Below are 16,073 nucleotides of genomic sequence, written 5' to 3'. Positions count from 1 at the left end.
GGCTAGTATTATCAGCAAATAATTTAATGGTAGACTTGATTTCGGTAACGATATCATTTTTGAAAATAAGGAATAATAAAGGACCAAATATTGATCCCCAAGCGACACCGGCTCTTAACAATTCAGAAAAACAATTGTTAATAACGACACGCTGTTAACTCTCCTGTAAGTAGTTACTAAACCATTCTAACAAATCATTACAAATTCCAATAGTCTTTAATTTACAAATCAGTCCTCGATGCCAAACCTCATCAAATGCTTTACTGATATCACAGAAGATAACACTTACTTCCTTTCCTTGATCGAGTGCTTTTCCAAATTCATAAGTTATACTTATTAACTGGTTGACGGGTGAATCTCCTGGTGTAAATCCAGACTGGTTACACGTTATTATTTCATTTGACAAAAGATAATTATACAGATGTTTAAAGACACGTCTTTCCATGACTTTCAATACGACTCTTATTAAAGATATGGGTCGGTAATCATTTACTTCGTTTTGAGAACCCGATTTGATACAGGGGTTACATTTGCCAGTTTCCAATCTTCAACTTCTCCGTCAGTGACATTAATAGAGGGCAGGATATTCTTTCTTGTTCTATTTGTTCTGCTAGGGTCTTATTGGAGTCGTCTACCCTACATTTTTAATTGAAATATTTAAAATCAGTGTCTTTTCTTTGTCATTAAATTTCAATAAATGTAAAATATCCCCTTTAAAGATTGGTGACGATCTAATCGACGAGAAAGGTTATTGCAATGACATACACGTCAAGGCAGGCTACCATGAAGTATATCCTGGTCAACTTTAACGTTGGTAGCGATGCTAAAGTAGTCAACACCAACTTACAAATGGCGCTCGAGAGCGGTGTAAAGAGTAAGACTCTGAAGCAAGCAAAGGCAGGTGTCTTTGCCTTCTTGGGTTATGTTGCCTTTGGTTTAACAGATTTCTTTGCTGGCTTCTTCTTAGCGGGTTCAGGTAATTTGCCGACCTTGAATGAACCAGAGGCACCTTATCCCGTCTAATATAGGATATGCGATATAGGGTTGATAATCTAGGGTTTAAACAAACACTTATAATGTATATACAAACTAGAAGCCCTGTTTATCACAGGAGCCTCCGTGTCATTTGTTAGTAGTGATTTTCTTTTTAGTAAATCAACTGTCTGTAAGACACTAATGATGCCCCCGCTCGCTAGATTTGCCAAATTAGGAACATGGTTATTTTTATATGAAGACATGGTTTGCAGATTCAGAAATCCTTCTAAGATTTGTGATACTCATGTTCTGGGGATCAATATGGGGATCAGAAATTCCTAAATATAAGCATCGTATCCTGACCACATAGTGTCGTGAAATTCTGTTTGGTAGAGTCAGACTCGTTGCAATGAGAAAAAGAGGACCGATGGACGAACTGACAGACACATAAAAAATGTTTATACCCCCAATAACAAATCCCTAACTTTGTTGCTTGGGATATATTTCTGACAAAATTTACCAATTCTAACTATCACCCATTTCCGTAATATTCCAAAGTCCAACTATCACCAGTTCCGTAATATTTCATGAAAATCAAGATCCTATGACCTTGCACACCATCATTATGTGTAGAAACATCCTGCAAAAAACATTTTTGATATAGTTCAAAAACTACAGCTATATAGCCCTATTTCTGATGAAAACGAATAAGTCTAACTTTCACCAATTTCCGTTATATTTCCCGAAAATCAAGATCATATGACCTTGCACACCATCATTATGTGTAGAAACATCCTGTAAAATATCTTAGATGTAGTTCAAAGACTGTACGAGGAGATAGCCGGACAAGCCATGATTTATATATTTCTGAGTAAAATGAGTAAGTGTAACTATCACCAATTTCCGTAAAATTTCAGGAAAATCAAAATCCTTTGGCCCTGCACACCATCATCATGTGTATAAATATCATGTAAAATATTATTGATTGTAGTTCAAAAACTGTACGAGGAGATAGCCGGACAAGCCATGATCATGTGTAATCTGGACGGACAAACAGGGGTAAATTAATATGCCCCCGACAGATTGTCGCGGGGGGATAAAAAGGAATATTTTAATCTAAATATATGATATAATACAGTAACCATTGGCTGTAACAACCAAATAATTGATACACAACAGAACAATGTATAATAATGTACCAGTGAAAGAACTAAGTAGATACAGCTGTTATATATATATGTAGTCTACAACATAGTCCGAAAGTGAACAACCACAAAGATTTTTAAACTACTATATAGGTGTCCATACACTTAGCAGTACGTATTATGAAAAATACAACCATAAAAATAATTTTTTTTATGAAAAGACAAATACTTTTTCAGTGAGAAAAAATGCTAAGCTCACAGTATAATACAGATAATACATCATTTCTGTTTTAATCATAAGTGGAAAAAATGGAAAAAGAAGTCCGAGACATGAATGATCATGCTGAACAAAAAGACAATTTCTTCAAAATGCTGTTTACTTCAAGACACCACAACAACTGTTTCTGTGGCGGAAGGTGGTTCTTTTGACATTAATCTGTACAAAACTCTGAAAAAATTATACATGTTCTCGTCAATTTCTTTGTGCAAAATCATTTTATTAACCAGAGACTTCATATCCATTTTGAATATCGATTTCCTGTAATTTTTCAACTTTTTATTGAGTTGTTTGATGTTAGTAAAACCACAAAACAAAAATGTGGAATACTGTAGAAGTGACGAAAATCAAAATGGACCCACATATACACCATACCACAGTATAAGGTATGTGACAAAATGGACCTACATATACACCATACCACAGTATAAGGTATGTGACAAAATGGACCCACATATACCCCATACCATAGTATAAGGTATGTGACACAATGGACCCACATATACACCATACCACAGTATAAGGTGTGTGATAATGAGGCCCCACATATACACCATACCACAGTATAAAGTATGTGACAATGACATACTGTACTTGGTTAAAGTTAAATGAGAATGATGCTTCTTAACCCAATATATATTTACCATGTTTTTTTTCTATAATGTCAATAGACTTCATTTTTATAGTACTTACCAAAGTTGTATAAGCTTTCAAGTTTTAATTTTTACACGAAATTAGCAAATTTTCCGACAATACTAAGTTCTCGTGGTCGCCTCCCTCGACCCACCACTGAAAATGCACATCATACACTAAAATTATAGACTTTCTTAGTACAAATGTTTACAAATGTTTTAACTATTTGTTTCAAATATGAACAAGTAGTGTCCACTAAAATCCCACTCTTCCAAGTCGGGAATTGAGGGTCGCAGGAAGATGCTGAATATCATTGGTCCTTTTATTTCAAATAAATATTTCTTTCTGCATGACAATGGTATTTATTTTCATGTTTGATAAAATTATCAATTTAGACTTTCTCATGGAGATCTATCAAAATAATTAATTCCGCATTTCAAATGAGTTTTCTTGTCTTTTACACAGTGTTCTCGAAAAAAAGATACCTAAGTGGGGAATACGTACATAGCTAAACAGAATTCAAATACCACTATTCCTGCCATCATAATGAAGACTAATCCAGGGAAGAAACTGACAGTATCCTTGTATATCAAGCCATAAAATAGCCCTGCTAGAGATGTAAGTAGGAGTTCAGAGCTACCTAGGCAAGCAAACATACCACCTGAAATATAACATTAAACAATAATTAAACTGGCTGAGACAAATGTTTGTTCTTATGGGCTAGCATTACTGAAATAAACTTATTAGTTGAAAAAGTTTAAGGTGAAGATGATGTCTAATATTTAAAATAACTTTGGACATACTCAGTGCTAAAAGACATGCCTCTTCAGCGAAGCAACACACCAGTTTCTGAAGTTGAAGAAGCCAAAAGAACAGGTGGTTGTGCAACCCTCCCCCAAAAAATCAATCTCTCCATTCTTAAAAAATCGGAAATTTAAAAGTGACAACATAAACTTCTGTGTTACCCTGACCACGAGACTATTTTAATACATAAATACCTTGTTCACTTGGCTCAACGATTCTAGAGAGCATCGAACGCAGCATTGGTGAATTAGCCACTGCCATAATTCCAACAACAGCATCTACACAACAGATGTAGTATAACATATAAAGAAGTAAAATGGAGAAAAAATGAAACAGGAACAAAATATTTAATTGTATGACTTAAAATGAAACTTCAAATTTAAAGTGGTAGCTGTTTCATTTTGAAGATAAAATACAATTAAAGAACATTGGCGAAAATAATTATGAACTAACAGTTGTGCCCAGAGAGCGCGATACACCCGTGCCCAAGTGGAAACAAACAGAACAGTCATAAATCATGTGGACAAAGAACAAAATAAAATGAATTCACAGACCTCCATAACTTAAACACCAGTAAAGTTTGAAGCAAATCCAACAGATATAGTACGATACGGAAAAAAACACATATTTTTGAAGGTTATAGTTCTCTTTAACTCAGAAACAAAGAACTAAACTTGTTGAAAAAAAAACATGGCATACGAGTATTTCACACAACGCCTTTCCGTAAAAAAATTACAAGTGTAAGTAACAATTATTTTCTCCTTTTCTGTGCAATGGGTTCGTATGCCCGAATAAAATGCACATAATTAATGAGTGATCTTATTATATGTATGAGCATCATGGTAGGCCACTGATATGGTACTTACGTGCATATACTATCCAATCCTTAGTTGCAAATGCCAATACCACTAAAGAAGCTACAGCAGAAACAGATCCAATAATAACTATAGTACAGTCTTTCAAGTACTTATGTAACAAGTCTTACACCAAATATTATAGCAACCCAGTTTATTAGAGTGGAGATGCATGAAAATACTTGTACGTGAATCTCGCTCCAGCACAAAGGATGGTGAAGAAGGTACAATGTCAACACATTTACTTTTCCTAGCACAGCACCAACATTGATGCAAAATATAATTTGTCCTATAATGAGCATAGACCTTCTTTTATCCTTCCTGTACAGCTTTATACAAGTTCCCAGCATCTCCCTGCTGCAAAAAGTTGATGAAGTCCTTTTTTCTTTTGTAAGAGTCTCAGGCAGACATCCAAATGTTAAAAGTATTGCAAAAGTCGATAACGATACACACATAATGATCGAATCTTTGTAGTTACCATCTTTAATCCAGAAACCTACCCCCAAGTTTGAAAGAGCCACAGCAGAGGCAACAACAGCCTCTATGATAGTAATCCGCGTCGCCCTTTCCTGTCCTGCCTTCGTGGTGTCAGCTATCATGCCCATAATAGCAGCTAAAGGTAATCCAAAATGCCCTGTTAATCCAATACAAATTTCACCGATGACTAAGTACCATAATGACAAGCCCCTATAGACCGTTACAAGCATTACAATTTCTTTTGCCAGCAATCCAAACAAGGATATTAGTAAAGGGACTTTTCTACCGTACCTATCCGTCAAGGAACCAAGAACTAGAATGGGGATCACCGCAAGTGCTGTACTGAAAAATGTCAAGAAGGTGAGGATATTAGCGGACTCTTCCTGCACTTTATCGTACGTACTGTTAGTGAAATTGGAGGTTGCACAAATGTTTTTATTTGTTTCCGCTTGCTGACCATATTTCTTCGCCGTTTCGTCAATAACATAAAATTGTTGTATTGGAGTCAAGGCTACGAACGCAACAAAATGGAGGCATCCAATGACTTCGAGTAATACATAACGTTTGCTACAGTGGAATTTCTGATTTGTTGAATGTGTTGATAGAAGAGGTTCTTTTTCCTTTGCTTCGTTCATTCTGAAAACAGAAAGTTGCGATTAAGTGCGTATATATGTAAACATGAAAACCGATAAATCATGCACAACTCGTTTATGGAATCAACAGATCTAAAATTAAGTTCTAGTAAACGAAAAAGTTTTTTTTACTTATTTGAGGGATACACATAAGATGTGTGTAGTCCTAAATTAGGGTTTGATAAGACTGATTTAGTCATTTAAATCAAGACATACATCAAACGATTTAACTTTGTTTGATTTCTTGAACGAAGTTTTCAACGAAGACTGCGACAGAGAATTTATCTTCAAGTGCGATATACTGAAGTGACTGTGGGATGGTCGATGAGCATGCGTGGAATATGATCAATATACACTTCCTGGAGGACAATTTTTCGTTCTACCTAAGCCCTATCTCGCGCAAGTGTATATTAAGCATGTTCATCAAATTAATACATTAGGGTTTATTTAAGCCTATCACTCTATGAATAAGAATTAAGCTGGAAATCGTAGTTTATGTTACATTTAAAAGACAGCATTTTGCTTTACTATTTGACTCAAAGATGAACATTAAACTGAACACGCAGAATCAAAACGAACTAGGAGTTAGATTATACACGTCTTTCCTGTTAACTCACACTAAAATGTTCATTTTTATTTAAAAAAACTTCATATATTTGAATGTCTTCACATAAACCCAAGCCTCCCCGAAGTCCCCAAAATTTCAATTAAAATGGAAAACAGTACTGAAAAAATAACATTGGAAAAAAAAAGAAAACGAACAATTCCCATATGAAAAAGGACAGATTGGTAAGGGGTGGAACTAATCGCTTTCTTATAAAAGCGATCCTACCATGAGGCCAGAACAATGAAATAAAAATATACTATCCTTTCCACCAAGATTTTCTTCTCGTAGCCTGCCAGGTTTCTAAGTAAAAACTCTCTTTACTCAGTCACGGTTATTATCACAGCAGTTCTGTATGAAGGACACAAGTTTACCAAAGAGAATGTTTGAAGTACTTTTATTCGCTTTTAATTTACAACGGCTCAACTCTGATAAGAACCAAAGATTCGACACCTGGGTGACTGTTAGTAACAATTACGTTTATTTTTTTAGACAGTGCTATAAGCTTTTCAACCTGAAAACACTTTCCAAAACAAACTGGTCACGAAGAAGTCTTGGTGGTGCAGTTTATCTGCAATTCAGAAGCTCTCCAAACTCCCGAATCACAATACAATAACATGAAAGTCCCGAGTACATTCTGTTGACTTGCAATAGTAAATTTACATGTTTAACACGAACATTGGCGAATTGGACCGACTAGAATCAATGACAAATTAATTAGAATCGATCAATGAATGCGGCTAGAATCTTTACGCAAATTATGATTTTTGGTACATAGAAATTACTTCACATTTTAACATTGCGGTTGTAGAAACTGCGCCAAATATTAGAATCTAATTGTGTCACACTTACCTGTATACCTATCAGCAAAATTGACACGTTTTTTTTCAACAAACGGTCGGCATTCCAATCGGAACAAATTGTGCTCCTCTACTTGCTGACCTATTCCTTCACTCTCATGAGGCTGACTTTAAAGCTGATCTGATCCAAAAGAAGGAACTTCGTTTAGCTAGATCTTAAATCTATAAAAATGACGTATTATCGTTAAAAAATACTAGTTTCTGCGATTTTACACATCGAATCTACCCCCAAAGAACTCCAGAAAAAGTTTACTACAGACACTGTGAAGTCAGCCTGATATCTTGATCTACGCTTAGAGGTCGACGGTGAAGGAAAACTGTTGACCAAGCATTACGACAAACGCGATGACTGTTCATTCCATATTCTCAACTATCCTTTTATTTGTGGCAAAGTCCATTCACCACCTGCGTATGGAATTTTCATATTACAGCTCAAACATTGTCGGAGCTTACCATAACTACGCAGACTTTTTGTTTGTTTGTTTGTTTGTTTGTTGGGGTTTAACGTCCAAGCAGCAATATTTCAGCTATATTCAGACGATGAACATGAAATGATGATGAAATGAAAAAGGGATGAGACACAAGGGCAATGGGGTCGACAAATTTTGATTGCCACTGGAAATAGGGAGAGATGGGTAGGGTCGGGCAATTTAGCCTCCTGTGGCGGAGCCCTATGGTTCCTACTCCGGAAGAATACCACAGTAGGGTTCTTTAACGTGCGAGGAACGTGGCATCTTTCTCAACACGGTGCACCACTATGGTTTGCGGTCAGGTTTTCCGTATTATAGCCTGACAACCCCAGCATGTAACACGCCAGGGGTACCCCATTCCACCACCTGGGGCACACATCCCAGTTGCTCTGTGGGCAGAGCGCCCTAGCCGCCGGCTTGGGTTTTGAGCACTATTTAGTGGCCTTTTACGACAAGCTTAGCGCTGATGCAGGCCTATTCTTTCAACACCCGGACCTGCACGGGGCCAGACTTTTTGTACCGCGATTTCTTAAAATGTGTAAATTTCTTACAATCAGGCTTCTGGAACAGGGTTGTGTTGCTACAAGATTGAAGTCATCACTACGGAAGTTTTATGGTCGTCATCACGATCTTGTGGATCATTACCGTGTATTCATCTGCACAACGAGAACTGATTTGTTCAACGTGTCATTGTTTTCCTTCTTTCCTCTTCATCTACCCTAGACTTTATGACTTCATGAGCAATTCGGTGGGTGTCTCTAGGAAAGCAGAGGACGCTTACCTTACTATTGCACCTGGTCCATGCTCTCAGTTTTCAGCGCAGTCCGAGCTCCTCATTTACTTGTTTACTTTGTATGTATTATTTTGGTTATTTCGTGTTCTTTGTTCTGTATGTCTGTTTTCCAAATCTGGTCTTTTCCCCTGGATTACAGTCTTTCGATTCCCGCAAGAATCTTGGTTCCCAAGTAATTAACATTTTACTGAAAAGTGAGAAGTAATCACATTCAAGTTCACTATATGTTAACTAAGGATTGATCGGTATTGCCAAAATCCTTAGTGAAAATTTCTGATTTGGGAAATAAAAAAGATAGAATCCTACAGAAAAGCAAGATACCATTGTAGAAGATTACAAGTTTCGCAAAGCTTTTGTAAAGAAAAATGGAGACATATGATGTAGATGTACAGTCAAGACAACCTGGAGAAAAGAGACCTGAATCAATGTACAGAGAAAGTCGAACGTTATATCCAACTCAGAAGAATCAGGCAGAATTCCACAGTGTTATTATATAGATAGCAGCGGTTTACCGATTATTCCCAGTGTAATAAATTTTGATAATTTCACTCTCGGACTTCCTCCCGCCAAAACGTCACAACTTTTACATTAATCCGCCAATCACAGAATTAAACATTCATGATGAAAATATCGTAACATTTTGACGAAAATCTATGTAACAATCAATTGGTTTTCGTGAGCGGAATAATCATATTTGGACGTGAAACCAATCTCCAGTTTCTATCATATATGATGTACAGAATCAGAGTTTATTTTTGCCGATGGTACTTTTAAGTGCTGATTTTACACAAATCAAAACGGACACTACAATAGTATTTTGTTTGCTACCGTCCAAAACGGGGGCATGCTACAGGAAGATGTTGCAATCGAATTGTGAAGGTTCAGAAATAAGTGTAGAGGTCTTGAAATCGAATAGTGGAGGTCCATTAAATAATTAAGCAAGGACCTCTTAAAGATTGATAATTTTGACTAATGCCATGACATACCTTGACTTCCCCTTCAAAAATGCATCCTTATAAAAAAAAACTTAGTGACAGGTTTTAACTCATGGTTCACCCATTAGTTAAGCTTGTTGACGAAGGCAAACATCCAAAAATCTCAATACAGCACCGGACTGATTTTGTTCTAAATTTAATGACATTTTTAACACTGTAGAACTGTTGAATAAAAACATTAAGTAATGAATTATAACCGTTTGTCACTAAATACAAATCATACCCTAAATTTTAGCTCTGCTCTGATCGATTTTGTAAGTTAACAAAACTAACGAATAACAAATACTTACTCTTGTCTGACAGTTCCTGTGAGTGTGTAGAAAAGTCAAAATGTAGAACGTTAAATGGCATAAAAACGAAGGATAACTCTAGTTCCTTTGGTTTTTTAATATAAAAATTCAGGGGCGGAACCAAGAATTTAGATTAGGAGGCGCAGTTAAAATTTCGCCGAGCAGAGCAAGGCGAACATTTTTTTTAGATTAACTTTTTAAAATATTCTTCTAGAGTGGGTGCAATGTAGATATCATTTTGGGTGAAATTAAAGTTTCAACCTAAAAGCGCTATAATCTACCTCTGACAACCCATGCTTTGCAAATCTTGGGGGCGGGGTGCACGCCCCCGCCTGACTCCGCCCCTGATATTTGCCTATAATTACCCTATATGTTTTAGTCAAAGTTAGCTTTTTCATTTGACTGTTTGATTGTTAATTTGTCTGTTTCTTTCGTTCTTTCTTCCGTGTGTGTGTCATGTTTGTGTGTGTGCTCATCCCCTTGTGGGATCGGAAAAGAATATAAAAGTGTTAATGTTGAAATGAAAAATACTCAGAAAGATTAATAATATTATTAGATCTAAATAATAGAAAAATATGCCCAGAAAATACTGAATTCAGAATATTTGGAAACTGATACACTCTGATATACGAATGAGACTTAGAACCTGTCAAGTGTCCTGTTATTATCTTAAAATTACTTAAAAATAACATAATTTAAAACGAGATTAAAAAACTTCAAATTTTTTTGTAATGTTTGTGACGGCACAACAAGTGACCGTGAATCACTTGTAAATAACAGGGGACAACCGGAAGCCCCTGCCTACCTGTTGGAACAATTTTGTCATAATTCAGACTGTAGAAACAACGCATACTCTGTTCATTTAACAAATTCCAAATTAGACTGTAGATCTGCATATTGGATAAGTCGTATGATGCGTCAACATTCGAGTAACACCAAACACATGACATGCAACTATAAAAAATATTGTTTAGGTTGTACAATACATTTAGGTCATTTCTAAAAAATTCTAAAAATTTTGTCTCATTTTATTGAAATAAAGCTGTTCTGAGGCAGTCCGCACAGAAATTTCTAGTGTTTTGTCATAATAAGTGCATATTTTTTTCATATATAAGTAATTTAATGATTACTGTTATAAAATCCAGTAGCCATGGTAACATACTGAAAAAATATGACCGAGTTTTAGTACAAATCAGGGGTGCCTTTCCAAAACTAACAGCCAAATACTTAATTTTATAAAATATCAGGCACTTTGACACTACCACAGGATGAAAACATACATTGAATAGGTGGAAAAAGGGTAAAAATAATACGACCCTTTTCCGTTTTCGATTCATTCCCTTGCGATTTTAGTGCCAAAAGTTCGTGCGAAATAAGGTCTTTTGAAAGTCAGCCATCTGATGATGAGGAGAGAACCTAATACGACAGGGGACAGAAACGTTCCGGTCACCATTCTTCATTTAAATTACACCTGTTTACCATTATAGCTAATTCAGGGGAAAAAATATCCAATAAAATTCCAAATTTATATGTAACGTCCTTTATAGAAGTCCTTGACCTTTCAAAACCACATAACCATATTTGATTGGTTACTTTCAATAAACAGATATCCCCATTTCTAATTATAGCAACATATAAAGTTTTCCAAAAACATAGATTTAGAAATTACTAACAAAGAGAGATAACTCAAACTTATTTCAAGGAACTTACTGTGGTTTATTCAAAATCAATGAAATAAAGTCTGTTTCACCAATGGATATCCAATTAAATCAATCATGTAGTATGTTATCATTAAGGTAATATTTGTTTTCTATATTTTTCGAAATATTTTCAAGACTTCAGATATAATTGAAAAACCAGATTGTCATGAAGGTATAACTAGAAGCATGTTTATCTGTAAAAATGACTTATTATAAAATTTTACTAGTAATCTTCTTTATATACAATTTAAATAACTTATTTCTAATAGTTTTTGCTAATAACAAGGGAAGCAATGTAACAAAGGAAAGGCAATTCCAGTTGAAACCCCCTCTATTGAATAAATAACCTACACTCTGTAAAACAGCATTTATTTAACATGCCAATGTATGTTTCAATTGAGATGTATACTTATGCTAGTTGTCAATTGTTATTTAATATATTGATGTGATTTTCCAATCCCCCCTTTTCTTTGTGTTCAATTTGTATATGTAATGTTTTCAAGTGTATGTAAAAAATATTTATATAGTTTTTTATTTTGATGATTTTTATCCAAAAAAAAGTTTTAACAATACATAGAGAAAATAAACTATAACCAAGGGAGTTAACTCTTAACCTCATATTTCCCAAATCAATTTTTCACACGTATTCACATAATAGTATATTTTAATGAAACACTCAATCGGGATTTTTTTTTACAAAAATTATCGTCTATTGGAAGTGCCGTTGAGTGCCAGCGCATATTACAAAAAAATATTTGCAAAAGAGAAGAAACCCTGTTGAAGAAAAAACGGCAATTGCGCTTATTTGATATCCTTGTTTAATGTATGTATCTGTTATAGCTTTATATTTGATCTACTTCTTACCTCCAATTCAAAATGTCAACCTAAAAAAATTATTCCACAACTGAATCATACGATTATGTCCTGCACGTGAAACATGAGGAAGACCAACGCAGGAAGTCAATTTTCATCTAGAGTTGTCTTCCCTTTCCGGTGCAGACATAAATTCCGGTAGTATTTCTGAAGTAGCTAACCATTACATTTATTACATCTGTCTATGTATAAATGCTTAACTACATTTAAACAATATATCCACCAACTTTTAATTTTAAGTTTTACAAAATTTGAAACAGCGCATCTCCATGTAACTGTATAGTGTACCCTTACAGGTCTCAGTATCGTATTAATTTTCCCATAGACTTCTATAGTGAAGTGCATATTTTTAGGATTTTTTAAAAATGTGTAAATTGATTCAATAAAACTTTCACTTATGTAGCATTTCTAAGGACATGTGAAAAAATAATTTCCCGCAAAAAAAATAGGGTGAGTCCACGAAGATTGGACAGAAAAGTAGTCTTGAACTATAAATAGCCATTTTCCCTACTTTCACTTTCGTTTTGCACTCACCAAACCAACCTTTTCAGTGGAACATTTTTATGATATTATGTTAGATTTTCTTTTAAAAAAGTTCTTCATCTTACAGTGTGATGTTTGCTCTATTTTTTAAGTCATTGTTCATGTCTTTTGACAAAACATTAGTTTGTAGAGAGGCAAAAAGAAAATGCATTATATTTTTATGGCATCCATGTTTTGACGTACACCCGCTCAGGGATATGCAATACGATACTGGTACCTACACTTCGGTCGAGTGTAATTTAAAAGTAAAATCGGACAGCGATCGAGCCAGTTTACGGCCATAAAAATACAACTGCAATGCTTTTCAAGATATTTTCTAATGCTGTCATTGCAGATTCGTAGTTTTTTAAGTTTTAAATTATCAAATGGAATGCCACCGAGAAGCATCAAACCGATATATAAAATTTCATAGGAAAATCTACCAAAAAATACAACCCTCATTTAAAATTAGGTACTATTTTTTTTTGGTTCAATCGTGACTCTCAATCGGACTTTTACGAAAATGTAGCTAGGAATTTCAGTTTTCATATTGCCAACTTTAAAAAAAAATGCAGGAGTTTGTGTCTTAGACCACTTCAATTTTGTTAACTACTGCAATAAGCTTGATTTTAGGATATTGGCGGTTAACTTCAAGAGCAGACCCTTTTCATCCCAACCAGGGACATGTATACATGTTCATATCTGACAAAAAAAAATAATAATAAAAATAAAGAGATCAAACAAATGTTGGAGGTTCTTCATTACCAGAATACAGTGATTTTTATGATGAATATAATTTGTGATGAATAAACATTTTGGGTATTTACTAATTTTGAGAGTTTTTTTCCCTTTATTTTAAATGGACATTTTGAGAGAAAAAAACTTTTTAAGGCTAATATTTTGTAAACTTTAGTATTTCTGTCTCAAAAATTAGCAAGACGTGACGTTATCTTTATCAATGCAACGTTCTTGTCCGTCTACATCTCTATAGATAACTTCTGGCTGTTTTCCCTTATTTTCACATTTTCAAAACTTTTCAAAAAAAAAAAATCCTGGTTCCGAGTGTAAAATATATGATATTTTTGCACATGCTTTTTGTAAGTTCATCCATTTTCATCTATATTTTCTTCGGAATAATAATATTTAATTTTAAGTAAGAATATGACTGTCCAGCTCCGTGATAAATACATTTTAGTAAATCCGTATTTTTATGGCGTCGGAACGTGTTGTTGGTGATTGGAGTGCGTAAAAGATGGCGCAATAAAAAATAAAATCGAGAAGTTGAAAATAGTATTTCGTTGAATGCTAAATCGCTCTACAAGTTCCCCGAGTTGAAGCCAACTCTGTAACATGGTGGAGAACCTGAAAAACGATGTATTTTGGAGTATCAACTGTTTGTGATGATAGAAAAGTCATAGCAAACCTGGTCAAAGAAAAAAAAACAAGAGGTAAACCGGGTCGAAAACCACGTGTCATATTACATGTGAGATTAATCTCATTGTAATAGTAGGTATTGACTCATTTCATTTGTCGTTTTTGTAAGTTAGATTCATCTCACTGCACTGTATAGATTTAGTAAATGTCAGCTGATAGTGACAATGATTCAATTTTATCCGAAGATTTCATACGATATAATGAGATTAATACAGAACTTGCCAACGATATAGATTATTTGCTTCATCGTCAATCATCACCAATACATGATTATTCTGACTCCCCATTAAACCTCAGCGAAAAATTCTAAAAATTCCAGAGACAGTATCCCAAATTTGTTTGAAAATTTAACACCATCCGAGCTCAACTATATTTTTGGAATTCATGCAAACATTTCATCACCCGAAATACCAAACCTATTGTTTAAAAGTTTGGAAACACCTGAACACACCGACAGTTTTGGAACATGAAAACATTTTATCTCCTGAGACCCCAAACATAGTATTACACAACTACCATCATCAACCTTTAGTCCAACCCATTCATTTACCTATAAACAGTGTTTACAAAATGAAAAAAATAGCTACTTGCAGAAAATTTGGTGGATACCCTCACAAAAGGAGCAAAAAACTGAAGATATGCTGATATGGCTACAGCGACATTTGGAAGCAAAATTTGAAGAGCTGTGTTCCGGACATCTAAATGTGTATATATGACTAGGGACATGTGATTTGACAGAGTTAAAACAAAATCAGTATCTAGAATTGAGAGCTGCTGGAAATGAACAGGTCACACAAATATGTGAAGCATACAGAAAAATTTAGATTTCTGTCAGTGTACCCAACTGTAAAAATTGTATTTTTAGAAATACCATTTTATTCGATATATATATGGAATATTTCCAGGAAACATCCGAATCCGGAACAATTTAGAGAAATGGACAAATGGTTAAAACTTCAAGTTTCTGAGGTTAATAAATTTATTCGTGAAACCAACCTGATGTTACGTGGAAATTCACCAAATTTTGGATTGGACTTGGAAAAAGTGCGGAAACGAGCACATAGCGCCCCCGTTTATTCTCTGAATTTTGGTCTATACTTAGATGAAATTCATCCTCACCCTGATATGGCTAGATTATGGTTTATAAGAATTTTGACAATAGTTATCAACGATTGTAAAAATGAAAATCTGCTATAAATTATCTACTCATCAAATTCATATCGTAGTATTATCCGTTTTCCGTAAATGCATTTACGTATCACTTGTAAGATTCATCTTGCAGTGTCGTGATACAATGTGATATTCATTTGACATTAAATATGTTTGTGAGATTGATCTCATGGTCCTTTTTTCGTACTTTGTTTTCTACAATTATTACTGTTGAACAACTCTCCAGTGAATTAATGTTTATCCAGTATTGTATTTGAAAGAAAACACCATTAGCTGCAAACTTGTGAGATTTATCTCATACTTTAGATAGTACTTTGATTTATGGAATGTGCATATCTGTGAGATTTATCTCATAGTTTAGATCGGAATTTGTTATGGACTGTGCATACCTGTGAGATTTATCTCATGGTCGGTTTCGTTCCTATGAGACTTTTAAAATGCCTGTGTAATTTTGATAGTTATATATGGACAATTTCAGAAGTCATATGATTGGTAAACTGTTGATAATATGGACTATTGCTTTATGAACTTTAATTTTAATGCTTCGTATTTTAAACATGTTGTA

At 34.5% G+C, this 16,073-nt stretch overlaps 1 pseudogene across 1 annotated transcript; it reads right to left on the bottom strand.

Annotated features, from left to right (window-relative positions):
- Window positions 1-2,156: 2,156 nt before the first annotated feature.
- On the bottom strand, window positions 2,157-12,365 carry LOC148623866 (proton-coupled folate transporter-like; annotated as a pseudogene). Its single transcript, XR_015919524.1, has 6 exons — window positions 9,810-12,365; window positions 7,254-7,423; window positions 4,701-5,801; window positions 4,029-4,112; window positions 3,535-3,691; window positions 2,157-2,568 (listed from the first exon to the last, which is right to left on the bottom strand). The product of XR_015919524.1 is annotated as a proton-coupled folate transporter-like (transcript).
- Window positions 12,366-16,073: the final 3,708 nt, after the last annotated feature.

The sequence above is a fragment of the Perna viridis genome, chromosome 2, assembly GCF_037379345.1.
Source record: "Perna viridis isolate PV_CMFRI_1.1 ecotype Kerala chromosome 2, ASM3737934v1, whole genome shotgun sequence".
NCBI classification, from domain to species: Eukaryota; Metazoa; Mollusca; class Bivalvia; order Mytilida; family Mytilidae; genus Perna; species Perna viridis.
This window is presented reverse-complemented; position numbering and strand designations above follow the sequence as displayed.